This window comes from Phocoena sinus, chromosome 13, assembly GCF_008692025.1.
Source record: "Phocoena sinus isolate mPhoSin1 chromosome 13, mPhoSin1.pri, whole genome shotgun sequence".
Classification (NCBI taxonomy): domain Eukaryota; kingdom Metazoa; phylum Chordata; class Mammalia; order Artiodactyla; family Phocoenidae; genus Phocoena; species Phocoena sinus.
The window spans coordinates 23,948,787-23,976,546 of record NC_045775.1 but is presented as its reverse complement, the minus strand read 5'-3'; the positions used below and the strand labels follow the sequence as shown (position 1 = coordinate 23,976,546).

The following is a 27,760-nucleotide window of genomic DNA, read 5'->3' as shown; positions in this document are numbered from 1 at the left end:
TGGTGCTCTTTAACCAGTAATTCCATCTTCCTGAGGACATATTCTGGGATAGGAACTAAGGTGTATATAGATATTCATGACATTGCCACTAAAGATATGGAAAATAGCATAAATGTTCAACAATAGGGAAATTGTTGAACAATTATGCTACAGCTTTATGATGGACAATGATATCCATTAAAAGTGATGTTTTCAGGGGACTTCCCTGGCGGTCCAGTGGTTAAGACTTCGCCTTCCAATGCAGGGAGTGCAGGTTCGATCCCTGGTCGGGGAGCTAAAATCCCACATGCCTCGTGGCCAAAAAACCAAAACATAAAGCAGAAGCAATATTGTGACAAATTCAATAAAAGTTTAAAAATGGTCCACATCAAAAAAAAAATCTTAAAAAAAATAAATAAAAGTGATGTTTTCCAAGAACTTTAATCACTGGGCAAATACAAGAATCATGTTAAGAGAAAAAAGAGGGATTCAGAACTGTATACACAAATTAATTATAATTGTGAAACTATATGCAATACAGATGTGTGTGTATAATATATAATAGAAAAATATGTAAAAGACAAAACCCTACATGTTAACAATAGCTGTGGATTATTTAATTATGGGTTTATTTATTTATTTCCTTGTTTAATCCTTTCTATATTTTCAGGTTTTCTTGTCAAATTTTAAAAATATACTTTAGGGGAGGGAAATCTGTTTGTATAAAGGGCACTCCTTAAACCCCATCCAACCAGTACCTGCCACGCAGGCTGATGCTGGGCTCCTGGCTCACCTCGTTGGTGTGTGGCAGCTGTTGAGTCCACTGTCCCTCTTGCTCCAGCCCAGTCTTCTCCATCTGCTTCTCCAAATCCTGGGCCAGCTGTGTGTGTGGCTCTGTGGGTCACCAACTAATCCTGTAAGTCACCTGCGTCACTGAAAGGAAGCAAGACAAATGCAAGTTGCAGTTTCTCCCTGAGGGGCCCAGTTCATTTTTGTGGGTTCCAGTTTGTCCTTTTCTCCCCTACTTCACATCTATCTTTCCTTCCCAACTGCTGGCTCGGGGGACTTCAGGCCCAACACTGGATGCAGAAACAATGACTTTATGTAGCCTGCTTAACCAGATCCACAACTGTGTGATGCCCAATTCTCCCCCAAATGTCTTGAGTTGATATCACTCATCGTGGCTCTGCCTCTCTGATCAAACTCCAGTGGATAAAGTGAGGGGTGCAGGGACACCAAGATAAAGCCCAGAGCTGGGCTTTGATCCCAAGACTCTCCAAAGCCCACCTTCTTCCATGACAGTATACAAATGCAGATTCCAGGGCCCACCCCAGACCTACTGAGTCAGACTCTCTCATGTGTGAGGTTGGGAATCTGAATTTTAAATACTCTGTCCAAGTGTTTCCTCTGCACTCTAAAGTTTGAGAAGTCCGAGGGAGCAGAGTTGGTCTTCCTTTCCCCACCCTATGTGTTCAAATCTGTACTATATCTCTGACATCGATGCCCTTTGGAGGAGGTGGCTTTCTCTTGCTTTTTTTCCCATCACCTGTGCTCCTCCCCATGGAATGGGCTGACATCTGAAGGCTGGACTCCCAGGCCAGCTGCCTGCCTTCAAGCTATCGTCCCCCTTAGTCTCTGGCCAAGTGGCTGTCAGTTGGCTGCCAGGGGCAAAGGGCAGCTGACTCTCAGGCTGGGGCAAAAGGTCAAGGGTGCACCCTGCTTGAGTAGACAGTTACCAGCCCATCAGGGAAGCTCACACAGGGCACCCACGTTGGGGCAGCAGTGGCCTCTGCTGGACACACAGCCAGGAAAGGCCACCTCTAGGTTGACCCAGGCTTTGCACTATGATGGCCTCAGCACACTGGGAGCAGCTGGATGGACATGAGATGGATCTGAAAGCCTGAAGCCACACCAGGTCACATGCCTGAAGAGATCCCTTTGCAGGAGAGTCTGAAAGGCCTGCTGAGCCTTTGTTCCAAGGAACTGAGTGTTTTACAGACTTTCACAATCCAGTTCAAAGCACATTTGTCAGGTGTTTGCAATGTGCTGAGCACAGGGGTGGGAACTGAGGCACAGACAAGGGGAAGAGTAGGTCTCATTCTGCATGTTGCTCACACTCCTGCTGGGGGTCGAGACCCACACGTGTGGAATCACGGACTGGAAGGGGCCTCCAAGAGCTCGCCAACCCTCCCTCCCCCATTATAAAGAGGAAACTGAGGTCCAAAGAGGTCAAGAGTACAAGGACTAGAGCCAGAGTTGATGGCAGAGGCTGCACTGGGTGCCACAGGCAGAGAAAGGAAAGCGACACCAACGAGGGCTGGGAATGGCGGGGCGGGGGGGCCCGCCGAGATGGCATCTAAATTGAGTTCTGAAAGAACGGGAGGAAACAGGTGAAGGACAGTGGGGAGGAGGAATCCAGGAGGCAGGAAAAGAATGAAACAAGACCTGGGACCTTGGTGCCCACTGAAGTACTGGAAGAGAGACCCCCGAGGAAGGGTCAGCTGCACAATTTGGGGACCCCATGCAAAATAAAAGTTCAGTGTCCCTGCTGGGTTAGGAAAGTCATTCTCCCCTCCCACAGCTGAAGGGCTACCACCTCAAGCCACAGAGGCCAGGTGACCTCAAGGGATTGCAATCCTCACACCCAGATGCACTTGTACCTCCATCAGGGGTCGGCAGGAGGTTCTAGCCAGGCCACCTATGCCAGCCCTGAAGGAGGACAGCTGCTGGCAACCCCACCCTGAGATGTGGCGGGGTGGGAGCGGGGCATGTGCCTGACCATGACCTTCCCCATACCTGTAATCAGGTCCATGGGTCTGTCCCTCCAGTGAGACCTGGTCACCCCCTGGGCAGAGAATGGCAGTGGCTGCAGGAGAGGGGCGGGGAGGGGCAGCCAGGGCCTGGAGCTCCAGAGGGCAGGGAAGAGGGTCCCTGGGAGGCAGCAAGGGGAGGTACCATGAATGAGACCAGGCTCCACTGTCCCATCAGTCTTCACTCAAAAACACAAATTCAAAGACAGAATTATTAAGAATTTCAAGACAGCAACTGCAGAGCATTAAACCAAGAGCGGAGGGACCCTTTAGGAGTGCGGGGCCTTGTGTGACTGCACTGGCCACATGTCTATAAATCTGGCCCTGCCCAGGGGACCTCGCCTGCAGCCCTCGCGTCCATCCTAGGGAGCTCCGTCCGCAGCACAACTAGTCACTAACAGCAGTCGACACCCAGTGAAGAGAGAACAGAAGAAATGAAACCCAGAGTCAGCGCAGAAGCTCAGAGGAGGCAAAGTTGAGGGAATGCAGTACAGACAGAGAGAGAGGAAGGGAGAGAGAGAAAGACTATGTGACAACCACCAGGGAAAAAAAGTGTATTTTAAAATTTTTTACTGAGTATCTTCCACTTGGGCTAAATGATGTCCTATTTTTTTTTTTTAACAAAAAGCCCTATTTTGATTTTCCATCCCAGCAGACTGTCATTTGACATTCAAAACTACATCAGTACCATAAAAACAAACCTGTGGATGCTTGTTAGTAAACAGTTTGGGGGAGCTGTAAAAATATTTTCAGTTGGTGAACACTTTTTGTAATTTTAGTCTAAATAAGACTATCCACAAGATTATAACATTTGTGATGTTCTCCAAGTTTTAAATGTCAAGTTAAAAAATAGAAGTACTTTTTTGTTTTAAGCTGCCTATATTTACAAAGCACTGTTTTCATTGCGTTGTTTACAAATGCCTTGTTATTTGATTCCTGCGTCAGCCCTGTGAGCTAAGGGTCAGTGCCTGCTGTACAGACACTTATCTTAGAAAGTGCACCCCAGGCCTGGCTTTAGGTCCGAGCTCTGAGACATAACCTCTCTGCCCTCGTTGTCCTCATCTGTGAAATGGGAACAGCTTAATCTCTCATATGCTATCATCAGGTGTCATGCTAAATGAGTGTGTGTTGGAGCCCTGGTGTAATGGCTGGTACAGGGCAGACATTCAAGTGGTAGGTTTTCATTAAGTCCCTTAAATTCTCCCCTAAATCCTAAGCAGGGGGTATGATCATCTCTGTTTGTTAGTGCAAGGAGAAGAAGGGACCTGGTGAGCAGAACTTCAGGAACTGCCCCCGGACCGCCTGACTCAAAGCCTGGGTTGTCTCCACTACCCCACACCCTCAGTAACCCCCGCAGGTGCTAATGTCCCCACTTCAAACGTGGGAACTGAGCTTCAGAGAGTTAAGTGATAGGCTCAGGGGCCCACAGCTCATAAAAGGAGAGGGGTCACCTTTAGACACTAAATCAGAGACAAAGAAATGCATGTGAAGCAGAAATAGAGAACAGACTGGAGATTGCCAAGGAGGAGGGGGGTGGGGGAGGGATGGATTGGGAGTTTGGGATTAGCAAATGCAAACTATTATATACAGAATGGATTAAAAAACAAGGTCCTACTGTATAGCACAGGGAACTATATTCAGTATCCTGTGATAAACCATAATGGGAAAGAATATGAAAAAGAATAAAAGAATGCATACATAAATGTATATGTGTAACTGACTTTGCTGTACAGTAGAAATTAACATAGAATTGTAAATCAACTATACTTCAATAAAATAAATTTTAAAGAAAGAAAATAGCAAGACAAAAAAAAAAGAAAGAAAGAAAGAAATGCATGTGAAGTGCTTAGCACAGCTCCAAAATGATAAGGAGGAGGGAAAGGAGGGGGGAGGCAACCCCCTCTCTGCCACAGCTGCCTCCCTCCTCCTGGTTTCACCACCTTCAAGACACAGGCTATTGTGGGGGCAGGGGATGGAACGCACTGTGACATTTCCCCTCCCTCAACTCTGGGTCATACTTTGTCATCCAGTCCCACAGCCACAGCCCTGGAATTACTGACCCCTTAGCCCCCAGCATGATGTCCTGCCACCATCCAGGCACTTTCATTTCAGGGTGACATTGACACACAGATCTGCTAAAAATAAGATCACGCTCCTATTTCAACGGGAGAACTGCAGTGGTGTATGAGCCTGCTAAGGAGCGCCCCCTCCTGGCCCCTGGTCAAACAAGGAGGGAAAGCTCTTTGTTTGCAAGCTAACAAGTGCTGAAGGCAGCCAGCATGTTTCTTTTCCTACACCCGGCCTCACTGTAATCCCACCCACTGGCCACTGCTACCAGGAAACGGTGGTGACCAGAGGCAGGAGATCTGTGAGAGGCATTTTTCAATCTATCAAGAGATGAGCACTGGTGTCTCTTTTTTTTTTCTTAAATAGACAATACGTTTTAGAACAGTTTTAGGTTCACTATACATTTTAGAGCAGTTTTAGCAAAATTAAGTGGAAAGTACAGTGGGTTCCTGTATACCCTATGGCTCCCCACATACACAAAATTCCCCCATATCAACATACCCCACCAGTGTGATATATTTGTTACAATCAACGAACCTGCACTGACACCTCATGTTCACCCAGAGTCCACAGTTTACATTAGGGTTCACTCTTGGTGTTGTACACTCTGTGTTTTTTTTTGTTTGTTTTTTGGGGGTCTTTTTGGCTGCACCATGCAGCATGCAGGATCTTAGTTCCCCGACCAGGGATCGAACCCGCACTCCCTGCAGTAGAAGCACAGAGTCTTAATCACTGGACCACCAGGGAAGTCCCAGTGTTGTACACTCTGTGGGTTCGGAAAAACTGTATAGACATGTAACCATCATTATGATATCACACAGAGTATTTTCACTGCCCTAAAATCCTCTGTGCTCTGACTATTCATCCCTCCCCTCTAACCCTTGGCAACCACTGATCTTTTCACTGTCTCCATCATTTTGCCTTTTCCAGAATCTCATACAGTATGTAGGCTTTCCAGATTGACTTCTTTCACTCTGTAATAGGTATTTAAACTTCCTTTATGTCTTTTCCCTCTACTTATAAGGATACCAGTCACTTTGGACTTAGGGACCACCCTAATCCTGTATGACCTCATCAGATGTAACTTGATTACATCTGAAGACCCTATTTCCAAATAAGGTCATGTTTGCAGGTTTCAGAGGTTAAGACTTGAACATATCTTTTGGGGGGACAGAATTCAACCTATAGCACAATGTTTTCCCCATTATATCAGCTGCCTCATCTGAAACACGACTAAAATGTCAAATGCTTCGTTCAGGCATTATTTGTTCTCAGTTCTGCTTGAAGACTTCACACTATGGCAGAAAGAAATGAGTGGTCCTTGAGCTGTGGGTTGGCATCCCAGCTCTGCTGTACATTACAAGTGACTATTCTCATCTACTTGCCTCGGTTTCCACATATGTAATTATAAGGAAGTCAGACTGGATAGGTAGTAAGGTCCCTTTAGATCTTGATTTGACTATAATGACAAAAATCTTATATAGCACCTATGTCCAAATTAGAGTTATTTTAACCCAATGCAATAAATATTTACTCAGCACCTCTATGTATCCATCTCTAATTATATTGCATTTTCCACAACTAGATATGTTCCCTAGGGCAGTGACCATGACTAGCGCCTAGTGTGGGCTCAGGAAATGCTTGTTAAATAAACAAGAACACAGGAGACAGAGATTAGAGTGTCAGATTATGTTGACACCAAGTGCTGCAAGTGTTTATGCCTTGTTTCCCCAAAGGGAGTGTAAGCTTCTAGTGGACAGAGCCTTCCTCTGTTATTTACCATGCCCAGGGCAGGGCTAGAGGCAGTAGAGATGCACCACATAGTTTAACACCCTCTCCCTTATTCATTTTTACATAAACACATAAATGTGATCACATCAGACTTGTTGGCTCTTTTTTGTTATTGTTCCCTTTTGTTTGGTTCCAACTTTCCTCTCTCCCCCACCCTCTTCAGCACCTACCACAAACCCAAATCCTGCCAGGGGTAAATGATATTAACAATCTTGTATGTTTCTTTCCATATTTTTCTCCATATATGTAGACTCATATAGAGGCACATATTCATGTACATAAGTACTCATGTCATAAATGGGAAGGTTGTTTGTCATGGTTTTATATGATAGGATCATATTTTAGGTGCTTTAAAAGCTAAAATATTTTGCTTTTCTCATTTAATAATAATACCTGGTGGAACTCTATCCAAGTCCATTGGTATAACTCTAATTTGAAATTTTAAGTGAATGCACATTATTTCATGGTACAGGTGTACTGTAATTCATTCAGCAGATGGCAGATGGGCCATATTTGATTTGTTGATCACTTGTTCTTGAGGAAGAGAGTTGCCGAAAATTCTCTGATCTTACTGACAAATTATGTTATCCTCATTTCCCACCCTCCTCCCTCTGCCCCAGAGGTGTCCACACGGGCCTGCTGGTACTTGGAGTTCTGACTTGTCCCATCGAATCGGAATCCACACGGTTCTCAATATTTCATCTTAATGGGATCCAAGGCTTTTAAAAATGGAATCCAAACTTCCTGGGCTGTTTCCAAAGGAGATGACTTTTTACTTAATGCCATCAACCCTGCTAATCCTGTCTGAAATCTAATCAACACATCAGACACGGGAAGAAAATGCTGTTTCTTAAGTGAAACAGAACAAATTTTCCACAATGAGATGTGTCTCCTCTTGATCAGGAGCCCTGAAATGCGGGAGGGGCAATTTCCAGGAGCCCTAAATGGGCTGAGAGACAGGTGAAGGAGGTGGTCCTTGCAGGGAGGGGCAGCAGAGCCTGACCCAGGAGCTGGCCCTCCAAGCTGAAGCACTCTGCCTGGTGGTGGTGGTGGGGTCCTTCCCAGCATCTCCAGTCTTCAGTTGCATCAAGAGAGCAACAACTGGGGCTTCCCTGGTGGTGCAATGTTTAAGAATCTGCCTGCCAATGCAGGGGACACGGGTTCAAGCCCTGGTCCAGGATGATCCCACACGCCGTGGAGCAACTAAGCCCGTGCGCCACAACTGCTGAGCCCACGTTCTAGAGCCTGCAAGCCACAACTACTGAGCCCACGTGCCACAACTACTGAAGCCTGCGTGCCTAGAGCCCATGCTCTGCAACAAGAGAAGCCACCGCAATGAGAAGCCTGTGCAATGCAACGAAGAGCAGCCCCCGCTCGCTGCAACTAGAGAAAGCTCGTGCGCAGCAACGAAGACCCAACGCAGCCAAAAATAAATTAAATAAATAAATAAATAAATAAAAGAGAGCAACAACTAAGTTGATTGTTGAAAACTTTTTTAAAGTTGTAAAGCATAGCCATGTACATAAGAGTATATGAAACAAAAATGTTATGAAGACTTTCATGAATAAATGACCATCTGTGTGACCACCTCTAGGTCAAGAAACAATATTACCTGCACTTCAGAATATTACCCCCTCCTGTCCTTTCTGGTAACAATTCTTCACTCCTTCCTAAAGGCAGCAGTGTCCCAACTCTCATGAGAATCACCTCCTTGCTTTTGTTTTAAAAAAAAGTGAATTTTGCTCAATATTGTTTTTCCTTTTCTTGAGTTATAACATACATACAGTAAAATATAAAAATCTTAGTGAATTTTTGCTTATGAATATACCTGTGTTATCACTACTTAACTTAATATAAACATATCATCCAATTAGTTGAAGGCCTCAAGTGCAAAGACTGAGGTTTCCAGAAGAAATTATCCCCAAAACTGCAACATAGAAACCCTGCCTGAGTTTCCAGTCTGCTGCCCTGCTGAATTCAGACTCAAGATTGCAGCATGAACTCTTACCCACGCTGACAGGCTGCTGGCCTGCCCTATGGACTTTGGACTTGCCAGCCCCACAATCATGTGAGCCAAAAATTCTCTCTCTCTGGCTCTCTCTCTCTCTATATATATACATATACGTGTGTGTGTGTGTGTGTGTGTGTGTGTGTGTGTGTATCTCCTAACTAAAACATTCACTTCATCTTTCAAGCTTTAATTTTCTCATCTATAAAACAGGAAATAATGGAATCAATCTTGTAAAGTTGTTATGAAGATCAGATATAACACATATAAAATTTCTAACACAGATATTTAATGGGTATTTAATAAATGGTTATTTATAAAAACAAAAACAAACACCTAATTTGTGTCAAGTAGATCCAGAAAGTGATATCTGCCCATGTTAAAGTAAAAGTTAGTAGAACCAAAGAGTACAAAATAAGTAATAGTCTCTCTCTCAGCCCAAAGAAAACTACTGTTAATGGTGGCTTGTATTTCTTCCAGAAGTTTTCTATGCAAAAGCATACACAAATAGAATCAAGCTATATCTATAGTTCTGAGCCTTAGTTTTAGTTCAAAGTGTGTAACAAACACCTACAAAACTGTCTCCACACGGTCTAGATTCTGAGCAATGTCCTGATCAAAGAAATAGCCACAACAACCAAAAGGTAATTAAAAACGAACTCAAGTTCATATTCATATTTTTTGAACCACATGAAGGATTTGTCTTAGAAAACCTGTTTTTTTTTCTCTCTCCTATTCTCTTGGCTCACACCCCTGAACTATCCTGCATTTCATTCTTCAAAATTCCATGAAAAACTTGTCCCTCAGCGTTGAGTCCCGGTTCCTCTTCCCTTCCTCATGGTCCTTCCCTCCTCTCACATAGGAAAAGCTCACAGAAACTTCCCTGGCAAGACAACACCCCTCAGCTTCAGAAAGAGGAAGAAACTGAGTCTTCTTTAGAGGTGGGAGGGGAAAGGCTGGAGACAGGACAACAACAACATGACAGTGATGTGCCAGGTGCCAGGCACTGTAGGTTACCTGTATTTAATTCTCACGCAAACCCTACGAGATGGGTGCTGCTCTCATTCACATTTTACAGCTGAGGAAACCAAAGCTCATACAAGCTAAGTAGCTAGGTTAAGGCAGTTGTAATTTAAATAGCTAGCGTGTTGCAGAGGCCAGGGTCAAACCCACGACATTAGAGAGATTCCTACTCACATGCTAATAGGTTTTGTCCAGTTCCCCTTCCCCTCTGCTGATTTCTTTTGTGGACCTTCCCAAGGGGATGTCCAATGTCTAATAATACCTCCTATTAACACCCCCCTCCCCATGACCTCAAGTCCATTCTATACATCGGCATGTTTATTCCCGTCCTGCCCCTAGGTTTTTCAGAACTTTTTTTTTTTTTTTTAGATTCCATATATATATGCTAGCATACGGTATTTGTTTTTCTCTTTCTGACTTACTTCACTCTGTATGACAGACTCTAGGTCCATCCACCTCACTGCAAATAACTCAATTTCATTTCTTTTTATGGCTGAGTAATATTCCATTGTATATATGTGCCACATCTTCTTTATCCATTCATCTGTCGATGGACACTTAGGTTGCTTCCATGTCCTGGCTATTGTAAATAGAGCTACAGTGAATATTGTGGTACATGATTCTTTTTGAATTATGGTTTTCTCAGGGTATATGCCCAGTACTGGGATTGGACAGCAAAAGTCTTAATGATACCTTTCAATTCCTAGTCCCCTCAAGCTTCAACACCTTAGTTATGGTAAGGAAAAGGAACTGTGGGGAGCAAGCAGCCTTTCAATCCCTATTCGTCATAATCTATGTAACTACGAGGCCTATGTGGGTTTTTAAATAGGTCCACAAATTCTTTGAAACTCCTCTCTCCAAAAGAGGGAATTTAAACCTCCCCTTAAGTACAGGTTAGACTTAGTGACTCAATTCTAACAACAACAACAAAATCTAACAACAACAACAACAAATGTGACACAAGTGATACTATGTGATTTCCAAGGTTAGGGCATAAAGAGGATACAGCATCTGCCTGGCTCTCTTGGAACCCTTGTTCTTGGACCCGGACACCATATTCTGAGGAAGCCCAAAGTACATGAAGAGGCTACATGTTGGTTTTCTGGCCAACAGCCCAGCTAGGCCTTCAGCCTGTGGTCAGCCTCAACAGTCACCTGTGTGAGTGGATGAGCCTTCCCATATTCCAGCCCCAGCCTTCGCTCCTTCCAGCTAAAGCCCCAGAGTTGGTGGAGCAGAGACAAGCCCTCCTCACAGTGCTTGGCCTGAATATCTGAGCCCTGGTACCCACAAGAGACAATAAATCATTATTGTCTTAAGCTACTAAGTATTGGGCCACATTGTTACACAGCGATAGACAACTAATGCAAAGCCATTTCCAATCTCATGGTGAAATGTCTGAAGGTGAATGATGGGAGTACATTGTTCTCACTCCTTACCTTGCCACATGGAAAGCAAATTAGAGACTTATACTCAGTACTTGAGAGCCCTGGGCAGGGGAACCTGCTTATCCACACCCGCTGAGACCTGGAACATCAGGGATCTGTCCTCAAAGGGTGGAGCCACACCAGCCTGGACATCAGACCTCAGCACCACTTTTCAGTCCTGCTTCTTGCTGGCTGCTGGAGTGTCTTTTCTTTCTTCCTCAGCTCACGGGCACTCACATTCAGTGGTACCTCAGAGTAACACTGAGGGCCAATACCCTGTGGTTTACTCGTTTTTGGCTGCATATCATTGGCCCAGGAACTCAGGGAGGGTGTACATGAACCCTTGTGCCTTGCTCTTTGGGTCCCAGACAGAAAGCATACTGCAATCATTTGGGGAGATGTCAATGTTCCGCAAGTCCCAGCTGTAAGGTTATGAATTTGATGTACCCATCCCAGTTGCTATCTACCCTGCCATATGCTTATTTCAGAGAAGTGAAGGTGACCCGTCTGCCCAGAAATGCTCTCTTGCCAACACTGCTCTGGGTGGGGCCTTGGAAACGCTCACTTGGGTGGGTGGTGGCATCTTCCTGCTCTGGTGTCTGTTTATCCTCGTCCTCTTTCTGTAGCACGTTCCAACCCCTTCTTAAACATTTCCTCTTCCCCCCAGCATAGGGCTCCCTGTGCATCTTCCCAGTGGAAAGCAGTTCAACCCTGTGCTTCCCAGATATTTGGTCCCCAAGTCAGTGGCTGGTGGGCAAGCAGGTTGCTGGCCCTGAACTAGCCTGACCAGCCAATTCCGATTCCGCAAGGGAGTCTCAGAGATTTCCTCCATTTAGTGACTCACACAATCATTCTCTACTTGGAACAGCCAGTTCTGAACCATGCTGTCTCCCAGAAATTGTAATTCCAGTCTCATCCTCATCTTTACAACGTCCCTTTTGCTTTCCAGTGGTGTTCCAGGAAACTTGTTCATGCCGGGTTCTTCTCTCTCTCCCCCTTTCAGGAGGCCAGGATACAAATGCAATTTCGGTTCACATCCAGGGATCTGATTTTAATTTAAGATGCAGCTGGCCTGCTCCTTAATTCCAAAATTCTTAACAGCAATCTCCACCCGAAGTTGTAACACTCACAAAGCCACCCACATGGTACAGTTTTAGAGCTGTGTAACCATTAATGAAATAGTGTATTGTTCTACTTCATTTAATTTAATGGCTGCATCATGTACCATGGATGTACCATAATTTGTTTAACTAATCCCCTATTGAAGAACATTAAGGTAATTATTATTGTTATTAAACGAGCAGCTGAACCTTGGAAACACACTCTTAAATGCTTTCCCTCTGAGGAAAATGAAGAAACTGACTGTTTCTTATCAAGCTAACCAAGCCCTTGGAGATTATTATACCCCAGCCTGAGATTCACTGGCAGCCTTAGAGGTTGTTACCGATAGGAGTGGGCCACTCAGGGTGTTGGAGCCAGAAAAGGTTGACAACCAGCACAGCCTTTGAAGACTAAATATTCAAATCAAGGACAAACCTCTGAAAGATCCACTGATGAAAAAGTAACCAAACTTCCTTGTATTTTCTTCTGATTATAATCCTCAGGACCTTCTTTTACCCAGCCAGAGAATATGTCTTCTTGAATATGCTTATGGGTGATGTCTCTTCCTCTTAGATGTTCAGAAAGGCCTGCTTGCTATATAGGAGAGAAGCCAAGAGACTCAGGGTGTCTGCACAGCCACAGCCCCCCTCAGATGACGGGAGGCTCCTCACCAGCAATGTGCCCTGTTTTGTGTCTTGTGAAAGTGCTTCGTAGCCAATGGCAGCCACATTTAGGCAGACAAGAGAGAAGGCCTGTGAGAGCTCTCCATCCATGAGAAACACTACACTGGACTGTGGCAAAGAGACCTAATCAGAGCCCAGGCTTGATGGGGAGACCACAGGTAGATGGTATAGAAGCAGGAAGTCTGTCAGCAAGGACTGATGCGCCAGACACTCCTCTAAACGCTTTACATGTTCTGACTCGTTCAATGTCATGCTAGCCCTATGAGGTGGGCGCTACGATCGCCATTCTGCCGATGAAGATGAGACTGTGCAACTCAGATCGGGAACTGAACCCATGCGCTGGGACTCGAACCCAGCCAAAACCCAGATTGGGACTTGAACCCATGGTCTTTACACGGGCCTCTCACCGCTGTGGCCTCTCCCGTTGCGGAGCACAGGCTCCGGACGCGCAGGCTCAGCGGCCACGGCTCACGGGCCCAGCCGCTCCGCGGCCTGTGGGATCTTCCCGGACTGGGGCACGAACCCATGACCCCTGCATCGGCAGGTGGACTCCCAACCACTGTGCCACCAGGAACCCATGGTCTTTTAATTTAGATCAGACACATAGTCTCAGGACTTAATGAAGCTCGGGTTCTTGATTGCTCGTCACAGAAAGAATTCAGTGAAAGACAAAGTGATAGGTAAGAAGTGGATTTATTTAGAGAGAAACACACTCCACAGACAGACTGTGGGCCATCTCAGAAGGTGAGAGCGCACCAGGATATGGGGTTGTCAGTTTTTATAGGGGTGGGTAATTTCATAGGCTAATGAGTGGGAGGAGTATTCTAGCTATTTTGCGAAGGGACGGGACTTCCAGGAATTGGGCCACTGCCTAATTTTTGACCTTTATGGTCAGCCTTGGAACTGTCATGGCACCTGTGGGTGTGTCATTTAGCTTGCTGATGTGTTACAGTGAGTGCATACTCAGGCTCAAGGTCTAGTAAAAGTCAACCTTCTGCCATCTTGGGCCTAATCAGTTTATGTCATGTCCTCGGGCTATGTCATTCTTTTAAAGGTTGTGCCCTGCCCCCTTCCCTCCTGTTTCAAAGAGAATGAAGCTCAGAAATGTTACACAACCAGCTCAACGGAAGTCCCCAGTGACACTGAGATCTGGGCCCCGCAGCCTGACTCATGCTCCTACCATGACACTCACTGATTTTCAGTGATAAAGAGTAGATAAAAAGAGTAGATAAAACAGAGAGAGAGGTTTTTTAAAAGATATTATTTTATAAATTTACTTATTTATTTTTGGCTGCATTGGGTCTTCGTTGCTGCCCATGGGCTTTCTCTACTTGGGGCAAGCGGGGGCTACTCTTCGTTGCAGTGCACAGGATTCTCATTGTGGTGGCTTCTTTTGTTGTGGAGCACGGGCTCTAGGCGTGCAGGCTTCAGTAGTTGTGGCGCACTGGCTTAGCTGCTCTGTGTCATGTGGGATCTTCGCAGACCAGGGCTCGAACCCGTGTCCCCCGCATTGGCAGGTGGATTCTTAACCACTGCGCCACCAGGAAAGTCCGAGAGAGAATTTCTTGACTGTCAGGGGGACTAGAGTGGGGAACTAAGGGGAAAACAAGGTGATCAGGTCACCAGGACAGCCATTGGTCCTGAAGGACAAGGAACCCTTGTTCCTGAGCTCCAAGGGTGGGTGGGGCACGCTTTGCTGTTTCTCAATCTCCTTCTCAGATCACATTAGGCCTCAAGAAACTGGAGCCAGTCTTTGTTCCCTAAGGCTTGAAAGAGCCTATCTAACTTGCTTTATTATGTTAATTGTGCAGATAACCATTATAAGCTAAATGGTCAGAGAGAAGGAAAAAAAGAAAGATTAAGGTAAATAAACCAGGAGCTCGGAGTGCCCAGCTGAGCAGCAGATCAAAAGACAAAGGAATTGCCGGTCTTGGGACCTTAAAATCAGACAAAGCTCCCTCTGTAATTACAGGAGTCTGTGCATCAACACTACTGCCAATTTACTCTCCACTGTTTCACAGGTTCAATAGTTTTTCATGTCCTTTATTTCATTGTCACATCCACCCTATGAGGCATGCCAGATAGGTACTACTACAGATGAAGAAGCTGAGGCCCAGGGATGGTGGGAATTGCCCAGGGTCATGCAATTTGATTGCTGCAGAGCCAGAACTGGAACCCATGGTTTCCCAGTGGGCATGGAACCAGGTCACAACAGTTCTTGAGAAGTGAGTGCATGCATCCCTTCCCAGCTCCACGTTCAGCAGCAACGCTTTGGTAGCTTGATGGAGTATTTACACCATGGAAACAGGAAGCACTAGAAATCCGGGCTCCCTGACTCTCCCTGCCACCTACCAACACACCACTGAGTTATCGCACTAATGTTTCAAGTTATTGCTGTAGAAATTGTTATGGCCCTTAAGATTTCAGTTGATGCAAAATAACTGAGGTAGGAAAGGGCTGTATTCCCAAACCCTTCAATCCCCCCTTTGTGGCAGCAGAAATCATAAGAACTAGCATTTATTTTAGGGCTTGCTGAGTGCTTTGTGCTCTGTGCTTTATGCGTTATCTAATTTATTCCTCATTACAACCCTTTTCTATAGATGAAGACCTTTGAGAATTTATGTAAATTGTTCAAGGTCACACAGTTAGAAAGTGGTGAAACTGGGATTCAAATCTAGGTTTGTCTGAACTTCTTAATCATGGTGCCGCTGTCTTAGTTCCTATTATTTCATAAGTAGAACAGACTTTTCTTCTCAGTTCTACAGCACCCCTCCTTCTCCCATGCTGTAAACATATAATTGAATTATAACTAAAATCAATCAAGACAACTAATTTCTAACACATAATGAATATTTTAAGGACCATCTCAAACCTCAATAAAACTCCATAGCCTATTAGACCATTCTAGCAATTTATAACAATGGCCTATAGAGAATGTCAGAATTGATATTCTGCTCTCATATTATTTCAACCAACAGAGATATTTTACATGATAATTGGCTCTTAGAAACCACAATCCAATTTAATTTATTTATGAATACCTTGTATTTATATTTCATGGATATTGTTTTAATTATTAAATCACTACATCTTGGAAAGAAATGTAATTTTGTTATAGAGCAAGTGTTCTTCATGTTGACATCTGTAATGCCATTTTAAAAGTATATGAGGATAGGGCTTCCCTGGTGGAGCAGTGGTTGAGAGTCTGCCTGCCGATGCAGGGGACACGGGTTTGTGCCCCGGTCTGGGAAGATCCCACATGCTGTGGAGCGGCTGGGCCCGTGAGCCATGGCCGCTGAGCCTGCGCGTCCAGAGCCTGTGCTCTGCAACGGGAGAGGCCACAAGAGTGAGAGGCCCACGTACCGCAAAAACAAAAACAAAACAAAACAAAACAAAAAAGTGTATGAGGATAAAAAGATTGCCTAGGTTTCAAAAACAAAATTTGGCAGATTTAGCTGGAAAACATTTTGTCGGAAAATAAATACTACACATTCAGAACTATTTAGAGTTCTAAAGTAATTATCTTGATGATTACGGGGAAAAACCCACCTGCTAATGCACTTTAACCTGTAGTGTCCAGAATTAATATCCTAATTCAGAGAGATGGGCTGACTTGAATTAGACAACCAAGTCAGGAGGGCAGCACCACTGAATCAACAGAGCATGGATTTGGGGTTGGCAGCAGGGACCTGGTTTCAAATCCCAGCTCTGCCACTTTCCATCTGTATGAACTTGGGTGAGGTTCTGAACCCACTCTGAACATTGGTTTCCCTAGGATCAACAATACCTACCAAACAACAGAGTTATGGTGAGGATAGAACTGGGTATATAATTTGCAGGGTACAGTGCAAAACAAAAATTCCTTGCTCAGAAGACATTAAGAATCTCAAGATGACAACAACAGCAGAGCAGTAAGCCAAGTGCAGGGGCCCTCCTAAGAGTGGGCCCCTGTGAACTATGTGGGTCATGTACCCATGCAGCTGGCCGAGGGTAGGATTATATTAAATGCCGCATGTAAACTGCATCCCACTTGGGAGGTGCCTGAAGAATGTCAGCTATTTGTGTTTTGGCTCAGTTCGTCACTTTATTTTTATACAGCGTGGAAAAGAAATCTAATAGTCCCTCTTTTTTTTTTTTTAAGATAGGTGCCAGTCAAGCTTCACAGAATAGGCTGATAGATATCTAGCCCTGAAAGGGCTCAGAGCATAGCAGTTCAGGGTGCAGGGGGCACAGAACTCAGGAGAGCTGTGCTGACCCCCAGCCCACTCCACCGCCCCGTGCCACCTTTCCGTCAATTTTTGGAAGAGGAATAGAGATCGCAGGATTCTGTTTCCTAGCAGAGGTCTTGAAACCATAAAGCCAATCTCATGGGCTTTGTACTACATTGAATTAAACTCCTAACTCTAATTTCACCAAATAGGGTTACTGGGAGACCAGGAAGTAAAGCTTGATAACTGAGTTCCACTGTCCAGAAGGAGTCAGGAGAGAACAGAAAATCAATTTCCTGACTGCGCAGAAGCTCATGAAGCTATTAAGATACGTTGGGACTAGTTTGTTTCTTTGTAAGGAGGCAGACATTTCTGACAGACTGTTCACATAGAGGGGGCCCATATGGTTTTCTAAACATTTTTCTTTGGGGGTCCTCTTCATCGTGGGCTGATGGAGCCTCCGCTGATTGCCTTTGCTCTTACCTACTGCAGGTAAGAGCACCCTGACGAGACTAGGGATTGGAAAGGTGAGTGTCCCTGGGGTGGAGGCATTCATCAACCTCATGTGGATAATCTTGGGGGCTCCTTTTTGGGTCATTTTCCTAAAAACATGTGTCCAGCTTCTCCTCAAAGCCTACCACTATGATTCTCACAGCTCCCCACTTTCTTCCATAGGACAGAATGAAGCACCCCAACGTCTCCATGGTTTCAGAACACTCTCCATTTTGCATGCTGCTGTGCATTTCTACCTGAATAACAACCTAGAATTGTATTGAGCTTCAGTTTCTATATGCCTCGTCCAGCTGGTCGACGCAGGTCTCTACTTCATTCTGTGTGCCTTGAAAGTGGAGATAAAGACAAGGGTTGTTTTATAAAGTACTCTACATTTGATACCCGGGGAGGGTATCTGTTGCTCATTTACTTTAGGATCTTCCACAGCACTTAGCACAATGCCTTACATGTAGCAGGTGCTCAGTCATTATTTGTTGAATGAATATATTCCTATAGCACCATTTGTTTTTATCTATTTAGTTTTATCATGCCACCAAGACCATAACACCCTTGAAGCATTCATTTATAAAAATATTCACATTGGGGCTTCCCTGGTGGCACAGTAGTTAAGAACCTGCCTGCCAACGCAGGGGACATGGGTTCGAGCCCTGGTCCGGGAAGATCCCACATGCCGCGGAGCAAATAAACCTGTGCACCACAACTACTGAGCCTGCGCTCTAGACCCCGCGAGCCACAACTACTGAAGCCCGCGTGCCTAGAGCCCGTGCTCTGCAACAAGAGAAGCCACCTCAATGAGAAGCCCGCGCACAAAAACGAAGAGTAGCCCCCGCTCACCGCAACTAGAGAAAGCCCGCACGCAGCAATGAAGACCCAATGCAGCAAAAATAAATAAATTGAAAAAATATATATTCACATGAAAAGATGCTCAACATCGCTAATTATTAGAGAAATGCAAATCAAAACTACAATGAGGGACTTCCTTGGTGGCGCAGTGGTTAAGAATCTGCCTGCCAATGCAGGGGACACGGGTTCGAGCCCTGATCCAGGAAGATCCCACATGCCGCGGAGCAACTAAGCCCGTGTGCCACAACTACTGAGCCTGTGCTCTAGAGCCCACAAGCCGCAACTACTGAGCCCAAGTGCCACAACTACTGAAGCCTGCATGCCTAGAACCCGTGCTCCGCAACAAGAGAAGCCACTGCAATGAGAAACCCTCGCACTGCAACGAAGAGTAGCCTTCACTCGCCGCAACTAGAGAAAGCCTGTGCACAGCAATGAAGACCCAACACAGCCATAAATGAATAAATATATATATATTTATTAAAAAAAAAAACTACAATGATTTATCACCTCATACTGGTCAGAATGGCCATCAACAAAAAGTCTATAAACAGGGCTTCCCTGGTGGCACAGTAGTTGAGATGCCAATGAAGGGGACGCGGGTTCGTGCCCCGGTCCAGGAGGATCCCACATGCCACGGAGCGGCTGGGCCTGTGAGCCATGGCCGCTGAGCCTGCGCGTCCGGAGCCTGTGCTCTGTGACAGGAGAGGCCGCAGCGGTGAGAGACCCGCATACCGCAAAAAAAAGGGGGAAAAAAGTCTATAAACAATAAACGCTGGAGAGTGTGTGGAGAAAAGGGAACACTTCTACACTGTTGGTGGGAATGTAAACTGGTACAGCCACTATGGAGAACAGTATGGAGGTTCCTTAAAAAAGTGAAAATAGAACTACCATATGATCCAGCAATCCCACTCCTCGGCATATACCCGGAGAAGACCATAATTCGAAAAGAGACATGCACCCCTATGCTCACTGTAGCACTATTTACAATGGCCAAGACATGGAAGCAACCTAAATGTCCACTGACAGAAGATGTGGTACATATATACAATGGAATATTACTCAGCCATAAAAAAGGAATGAAATAGTACCATTTGCAGGAACATGGATGGGCCTAGAGCTTATCATACTAAGTGAAGTCAGAGGAAGACAAATATCATATGATATCGCTTATATATGGAATCTAAAAAGTGTTACGAATGAACTTATTTACAAAACAGAAACAGACTCACAGACTTAGAAAACAAACTTATGGTTATCAAAGGGGAAAGGTGCGGGGGAGGGGTAAATTAGGAGGTTGGGATTAACATATACACACCACTATATATAAAATAGATAACTAATAAGGACCTACTATATAGCACAGGGAATTCTTCTCAATACTCTGCAATAATCTACAGAGGAAAATAATCTGAAAAAGAATAGATATACAATATGTATATGTGTAACTGAATCACTTTGCTGTACAATTGAAACTAACACATTGTAAATCAACTATACTTAAATATAAAATAATTTTTTTAATTTATTGAGTGCCTGCTGTGCAACAGGAAAATTCTGAAAACGAAAGGAACGAACATGATTAACTCTATCAAATATTACAACATATGCTCTTGTACAATAACAATGTGGCATATCTAGAGAGGGAAAGCAACTTACTGGGCGAGAGCGGGTTCAGTCATCTAACCACAGATCTTCGCAGGGACTGGAGTTTCTCTCACTGCTGGGACTGAGATCTGGTGAGGGTGAGGGTCCCAGTGCAACATCCAGGATGGAGAAGATCAGCTTTGGGATGGTTTGTGACAATAACTACGGAACCACACTTCTTGTCAACTGGGGGCTTCCCCAAACAAGTTGGAACCTGGTGTCTTCTTAGTCCATTTGGGCTCCTATAACAAGAATACCACAGAGTGGGTAGCTTAAATAATAAAATTTTATTTCTCACACTTCTGGAAGCTGGAAAGTCCAAGATCAAGGAGCCGGCAGGTCTGGGGTCTGGCGAGAGCCTGCTTCTGGCTCATAGATGGCTGTCTTCTTGCTGTGTCCTCACAAGGTGGAAGGGGCAAAGGAGCTCTCTGGGATCTCTTTTATAAGGCACTAATCCCATTTGTGTGGACTCCACCCTCATGACCTATGCTCATCCCAAAGGCCTTACCTCCTAATACCATCATATTGGGGATTAGGTTTCATATACGAATTTTGGAGGGGTACAAATATGCAACCTATAGCACCTGTCAAGTGCAAGTTTGTTCTCAGAAGTACCAGGGCTTGGTGTGATAAACACAGCCTTCAGATCAAGCAGGATGATCTCCTCCATTACTTGCTAGCTGAGCTTCCTAGGGCAAGCTGTTTCACCTCTCTGAGCTGTAGCTATTTCACCTGCAGAATGAAGGCACCTAAACCTAGTAGACACCTAATAAGGAATAGCTATCACAGTGTCTTGACAATGGGGCCGATACAAGGATAGGCTCAAAATGTGTATCTGGCTAAAGGTTAAAGTACTATCTCTACCTTTTCTAATCAGAGCTGCATAAGGCTAACTGATAGCATAATTCTGGAGCCTAAGAAATGAGTGCCTCTTATAGAACTGAATTGTCAAGGGATGAGCTGAGGCAATAATCAATCCCTCTACAGCAGTGCTTCTCAACACAATCAAACCCAATGCCTCTCTTTTATAACCATTTTAATGCTTTGTATTAGTCAAGGTTCACCAGAGAAACAGAAACAATAGGATATATGTAGATATACAAGAGATTTGTTATGGGAATTGGATCATGTGATTATGGAGGCTGAGATATGCCATCTGCAAGCTGGAGAGCCAGGGCAGCTGGTGGTATCATTCAGTCCAAGTCTAAAGGTCTGAGAACCAGGAGCTCTGATGTCTGAGGACAGAAGATGGATGTTCCAGCTCAAGGAGAGAAAGGGAATTGCCCTTCCTTCGCCTTTTTTGTTCTATTCAGGCCCACAAGGGATTGGATGATGCCCACCCACACCGGCGAAGGATCTTCTTTACTCAGTCTACTACTGGTCTACTGAGTCAAATGCTAATCTCTTCCAGAAACACCCTCACGGACACAACCAGAAACCAGCTATCTAGGCATCCCTTAGCCCTGTCAAGTTGACACATAAAATTAACCATCATGTGCCCCTTTACAGTGTTGAAGCTCATAATTATTAACACCTATGTGCATAATTTCAAAGATTTAAAAATAACACCCTACAATAAAAAGGAGAAATAAAAGCAATGTATAATATTACTTATATGTATGTAGCTCAATGTGTAAATGCTTAAGCACACTACATCAGAAGAAAAAAGGTGCCTTCCTGACATTTTCACAAGCCCCCTGGAGCCCACGTGGTTCTGCCTCCTACCCAGTTCTAAGGGCAGGGGGAGTAGGTATCAGGGATCAGTCAACTCCTGGTACATTAATCTTCACCCTCTCACCCCCGGCCCCTACCTTGACCCCATCACCAACAAGGAATGAGGCAAAGCATCCAGGATATGTTCTAGCCCTTTCTACCCTCCCCCACAAAGCTCTGCCTCTCCAGGGCAAGGGAGATGTAAGCAAAAGAACCAGGAAGGCCTTTGATACCCCGAGTCTCAGCCTCAGAGGAGATGAGGGCCATCAGGGCTCTCTGTTCTTTCTGAAGGATAAGGAGAGCAAGGAGGGGTGCTTAGCTGTCCGACCCATCTCTCACCTCCCAGCAGGAACTAGGGTGCTGCATTCTGACCCCAGCTGTCTCCAGCTTGCGGGCCCTCTCTCAGGCTGGCTGGCTAGCTAGCTGGTCCCTGGTTTCCAACTCTTCTACGGCTGGGGCAGACCCAGCTGACAGGCCTGCACTCCTTGAGGCTGGGCCTGGGTCTGCAAATATGTGATGAGGGGTCCCAAAACCTTGGGCACAAGAAGGACAGTGTCAACTGCCCTCCTGCAGCAGAACTTTCTCATAGGCTGACCATGAGGTGTGCTCACTGGCAGGGTGGGGGGCTCCGGTGCACCAGCACAGCAGAGGGAGCAAGGCCTGTCACCCGGGCTAGGCTCTCTTTGGCCCTTTCTTCTCAGGGGCGAATGAGTCACTTGGACAAGACATACAAACCCTCCCCCAGTGGTGCCTCATGGCCACAGCACCCGTGATCAGGGTCTTTGCTCAAGCCCAAGAATGGGAGCTTCTCTGGCCACTGGGGAGTTGTATTCAAGCCTGCCCAGAACTTGTTTTAAAGCTGTGAAGCGGGAGAAGCAGGGTTCTGAGCCATTCTCTGGGCTTCCTAGCTACATGGGCAAGGGATCTACTCTGAGCCGATTCTTGGGCCTGGCTGTTCCCCAGGGACTGCCATCAGCTCTGTCCACGGGGAGCAGGGGCCTGAAGTGGCTGGCCTATTTCCTGGGAGGTCCGGCATTTCCTCTGGCCAGACCCAGGTGCGCCCACTGCTTGAGGGAAAAAAAATGCCAGATAAGAAAATGGTCCAATGGCGCTCCCTGCTGGTCATATGCTAGACTGCGTGGCTTTGCAGACAGACATGCCAACCTGTTGTTTCTCACTTGGGAGAGGAGACTGACTTTTTTAAAAGCACTATATTAGGTAACTATTGCTGCAGAAAAAATGAGTGGCTTAAAAAAACAATACTGTTTGTATGGGTCAGGAATTTGGTGTGGCTGGGCAGTTTTGGCTCCAGGTCTCCCATCACGTGGCCATGAGACGTCAGCCAGGCCTGCAGCCATCTCAGGGACTCACTTCAGAGGTGGTGCATTAAAATGGCTGGCAAGTTTGTGCTGGCTGTTCGCAAGGGGCCTCAGGGCCTCTCCATGGGGGCCTCTCCACAGCTGCTTGCCTGATCTCATGGCATTGGAGACTGACATTCCCTGGAGCAAGTGATTCAAGAAGGTGAAGTGGAAGCTCAGATGGTTTTTACCACTTGGCCCTGGAAGTCACACACTGTCACTTGCACGATATTCACACGAAGTAGCTGTGATTCAGTGTGGGAGTAAACTACACGAGGATATGAATTCCAGAAGGTAAGGATCCCTGGTGCCATCTTGGAGGCTGGCTACAGCAAGCACCTACCATGTACTAGGTAGTGTGCGAATAATATATAACATCAAACAGAGCATACAATTTGCAATTATTGCATGTTTACTATGTGTCCAGGTGCTAAGTACTTTCCCTGAGTTATCTCGTTTATCTTCACAACCCTACCAGTTTGGTCCTGTTATCACCCATGGAAGAGGTTAGGAAATTGGGACTTAGGGAGGTTAGATAGTGAGGTCACACGGCTGATAAGTGGTTGAGTCAACATTCAAGACTTTGTTCTGTGTTCACTATGCTGAATGCCTTTCTAGGCATTTAGAGCTAACAACCAAGGAGGTGGGCACAGATGAGGAAACTGAAGCTCAGAGAGGTCAAATAACATAGTCAAGTTTACAGAACCAGTCAACGGCAGAGCCAGGATTTGAACAGAGGTGACACCAGAGCCCATGCTCTGTCCACCCCACTGCACTGCTCCAGAACACAGGAGAAAGATACAGAAAGAATACAAAGAACTTTGAGGTAGCCAGCCCATCCAGTGCCTTTGTATCTATCAGAAGACACACCCTCTGGGAGGCTGTAGTTCTGCAGGCGCTGGGCTTAGCAAGCTCAGTCCTTACTTTCCTCCTGGGCTAGGTGCTCCTGCCCAGGGCAAAATCTGAGTGTGGTATCCCTGGGGTAGGAAGCTAACAGGTAGACAAATGGGAGAGAAGTGGTCATAAGCTTAAGAGGGTAGTGGCAGGGGAAAAGGAAAGGGGATGGGAGGAATAATAAAAAAGGAGAAGGGAGAGAGAAAATTTTATGAGGAGGGGAAGAACAGGGAAAAAAGATAAAAAACAGACCAGGTGCATGGGGCCTGATTACTCCTCCAGGTGAATGCTTGGGACCTTCTCGACGTGTGGCTGGGAAAGCAGAAGACCAAGTGTGTGAAGTCCTTCGACTCCAGTTCACACATTCCTCCCCACCTCCATCACTAGTCTGGGGAATGGGGAGAAGGAAAGACACTGGCCAGAGGACAACCTGGTTTCAGGTAAAATGGGGTGCAGCAGGGTGGGCAGCCTCCTGGGGTACCCAGGGAAACCCAATGCAGAGGATAACCACTAGAGTATCAGAGAGCTGATGGATGGATCGATTAACTAGAAGATAAAACTGGAGAGTATAATTGATGGCTTCATCATTGCTTTTCTTTGCAGTTTGATCTCCAGAGCTAATTGTTTAACTGGCAGGTTCAGCTTTATTAGTGGCCGCTGATGATCTAATGTCTGCTCGCTTTTGCATTTGAGTTTGTCAAGTTTTACTTTCACAGCAGGTTATGGAGTCAGAAGCCACCTGGAGGGGCTGATAATCTGAAGTATAAAGAGTTATGAGACTCAGAAGCAGAAAAACCTGGATTTGAGTCCTAGTTTCACAGCAGCTGGAGATGACAAGCCGCCACCGCCGCCCCAGTAGCCACGAGTGCTCCCACAATCAAGCTTCACTTGAGCTGCCTCTCTGGAAAGTTCAGCAGCCTCCCAGAGGCCAGTCTCTAGAAGGAGGATGAAGCAGAAAACTCACTTTTTTTCTGCCTCCCCTACTCCAATAAGATCTCACAGTTGCCAACTGGCCTAAAAAACGTATCTGTTTGTTTCACCCTTCCACTTACAATCTTGCAATGATTTCCATCTACCTATGGCATAAAATTCAAATTCCTCAACTTTTGCTTATGCTGTTACTTTTTATTGAAAATCTTCTACCTCTCTCTGCCTGGTACTCTCCTATTCAAACTTCAACTTGATTATCCACCCATTCATCCATCCATCCATCCATCCATCCATCCATCCATCCATCCTGCATCCTGAAACTCTACTTCAGTGCTTCCTAAGCTTGTCTGCACGTTGCAATCACCTGGGGAGAGTTGAAAAAAATGCTGATATCCTATCTCATCTTCAGAGACTGTGATTTAATTGGTCTGGAGTGTGACCTGGGCTTCAGAATTTTAAAAAGATCCCCAGGTGATTCCAATGTGCAGCTCAGTTTTGGGACCACTGCCCCACCACTCTGTACCATATACTGTAATAGCCCCTGAGGACTTAGAGATAAAAAGTTGGTTTAGACTAGAAATTTAGTGTAAAAGGAGAAATAGATTGGTAAATATATAATTACCCAACAATGTACACAAGTGCTATGAAAGAGGTAAGCCAGGTATTCTCGGGAAGGTACAGGAGGAGCACATAACCCACAGTGGTGGGACTGAGGGATGGTGGTCAGGGCTGCCGAGTCTTCCAGGACAAGAAGGGGGTGGGCATCCCAGTCGGATGGAAACCTGAACACAGCACAGCAAGCTGGAGAAAGCATGTCACTTTTGGGGGTGGACAAGAATTTAAGGTGACTGAAGCTTTGCGGGCAGTGAGCTTGTGGAGGCTGATGGGGCCTTACAGGGAGCAGGAACTGGAGAGCTAATGAAGGCAGTGTCAGTGTCAGGGATGTGACCTAGTCAGACTCAGTGGCAGGGCAGGTAGGGCACTTGGTGAACTTCTCCAGGGAAGTCTCCCTCACATCTTCTCCACCTGCACACTCCAGCCCACGACAGAGCCCTAACCTTCCTTATGCCTCTGGCCCGTAGCTCTGTGCCTGGCAGAGAATAACTGCCCACACCTCATGTCACATGGTGAGGTAGAGAAAGCATAGACTTCGGTGTCAGACCAACTTGATTCAAGACCCAGCTCCAGCGGTATGATACTGGGTGACTCAGCCATGTTCTCTGATCTTGGTTTTCTCCACTATAAAATGGAGAAAATGCCAAGCTCATGAGATGACACTGAGGATCAGAAGAAATTCATCAGTGTTTTTCACAGTATGGTCCTTGGACCATCAGCCTCAGCATCGCTGAGAACTTGTTAGAAATGCAAATTCTTGGGCCCCATCCCAGACCTGCTGACTCAGAAACCCTGTGCAAGATGCCAGCACTCTGTGTTTTCACACACCCTGCAGTTAGTTCTAATACATGCTGAAGTTTGAGAAACACTGATGTAACTGCCTCATCCCTGTGCTTGCTTTTCTGGAAACCTACATTACTCCTAAAAAGTAGAACAATCGAACCGGCCACAGAGCTCCGGCCTCTGCTCTGGCCCCCCCTTTCCTTCTTATTGGTCACTGCAGATGTGAGGCTCAGGAGGTCAGGCTTTGAAGTCAGTATGCCTGAGAGGGAGTTCCATGCCAGCTGTGTGTATGTGTGTGTGTGTGTGTGCCTATGCAGATTTTTGACCTCTAGTAAAGCTGTGTGACCTTGACCTCTAAGTATGTGTTTCCTCATCTGGAAACGGAATTGATAATACCTATGGGCCAGTCACAGGTCTAAGTACTTTCCACATATTGATGCATTTTATCCTCACCACAGCCCTATGGAGTTAGTACAATTATTATCCCCATTTTAGAGACAAGGAAGCCAAGGCACAGAAAGGTTAAGAAACTTGCTCGAGGGCACACAGTTCTTAAGCATTACGGCTGAGATTCAGGCACAGGCCCTCTGGCCACGGAGTCCATGCTCTTAGGCAGTCTGCCTCCAAAGTCTCCTCTGAAATATGAATAACGCATCCGACCTCTAGCATACTCTGTGGTGCTCTCTGTTGTGTTGAAATGCCTGACCTAAAAGTCTTCTCTCTGCTACTTACAGAGAACGTGCCTTAGTCACTTCACCTCTCCTGGTCTTAGTTTCCAAATGTTTAAAATGAGAGGTTGGACTAGGTGAGGGATGTAAGCAGGAGCCCCTAAGGTGTAAAGAATAAGCTGTTTTGTTTATTTGACTTAAACCAAGCATCTGTCTTTAATTGGTATATGCTCCCCCTCTTCACTCTATAACCACCCCTTTCAGTAGTCTTACACCAGGCCCACTTTCCTTATTTTAATGAACTGTCTGGCATCCAAAGGCATCTGAGTTTGAGATCACTAATCCGACAATGCCTAAATCTACAAGTTTACAATTCTTTCACCTTCGCCTTTCTTCTCCCCCAATCCAACTTAAAGAACACTTTACCTGGGCCGTTTCTTGTGCAAAGGCTCTGAGCCTTGGCCCCTGCCTTTCACTGTTACGGAAGTCCTCTACTTGGCATGTCTGTTGGAGGTGAGCTGGTGTTCCTTCTTTTCTCCATGTGCCCTGAAAATGCTGATTTACATTTGCTTCTGGAAGGGAGACAGAGGAAGCTCATTTTAGAATGGAAGGTTAATCCAATTTCAGAGTCCATTGCATATGGAAAGATGATTTCTGTTATTTCCATTTAAACTGGTAGGTTTCCTCTTTTCAAACTTAGAACTT

The 27,760-nt window shown here is 45.6% G+C and overlaps 1 long non-coding RNA gene across 1 annotated transcript; it reads right to left on the bottom strand.

The window, feature by feature from the left end:
- Positions 1-670: 670 nt before the first annotated feature.
- Positions 671-27,760, bottom strand: LOC116764462. The gene is made up of 3 exons (XR_004352890.1): positions 27,482-27,760; positions 20,107-20,336; positions 671-912 (listed from the first exon to the last, which is right to left on the bottom strand). It is a non-coding gene; the product is annotated as an uncharacterized LOC116764462 (long non-coding RNA).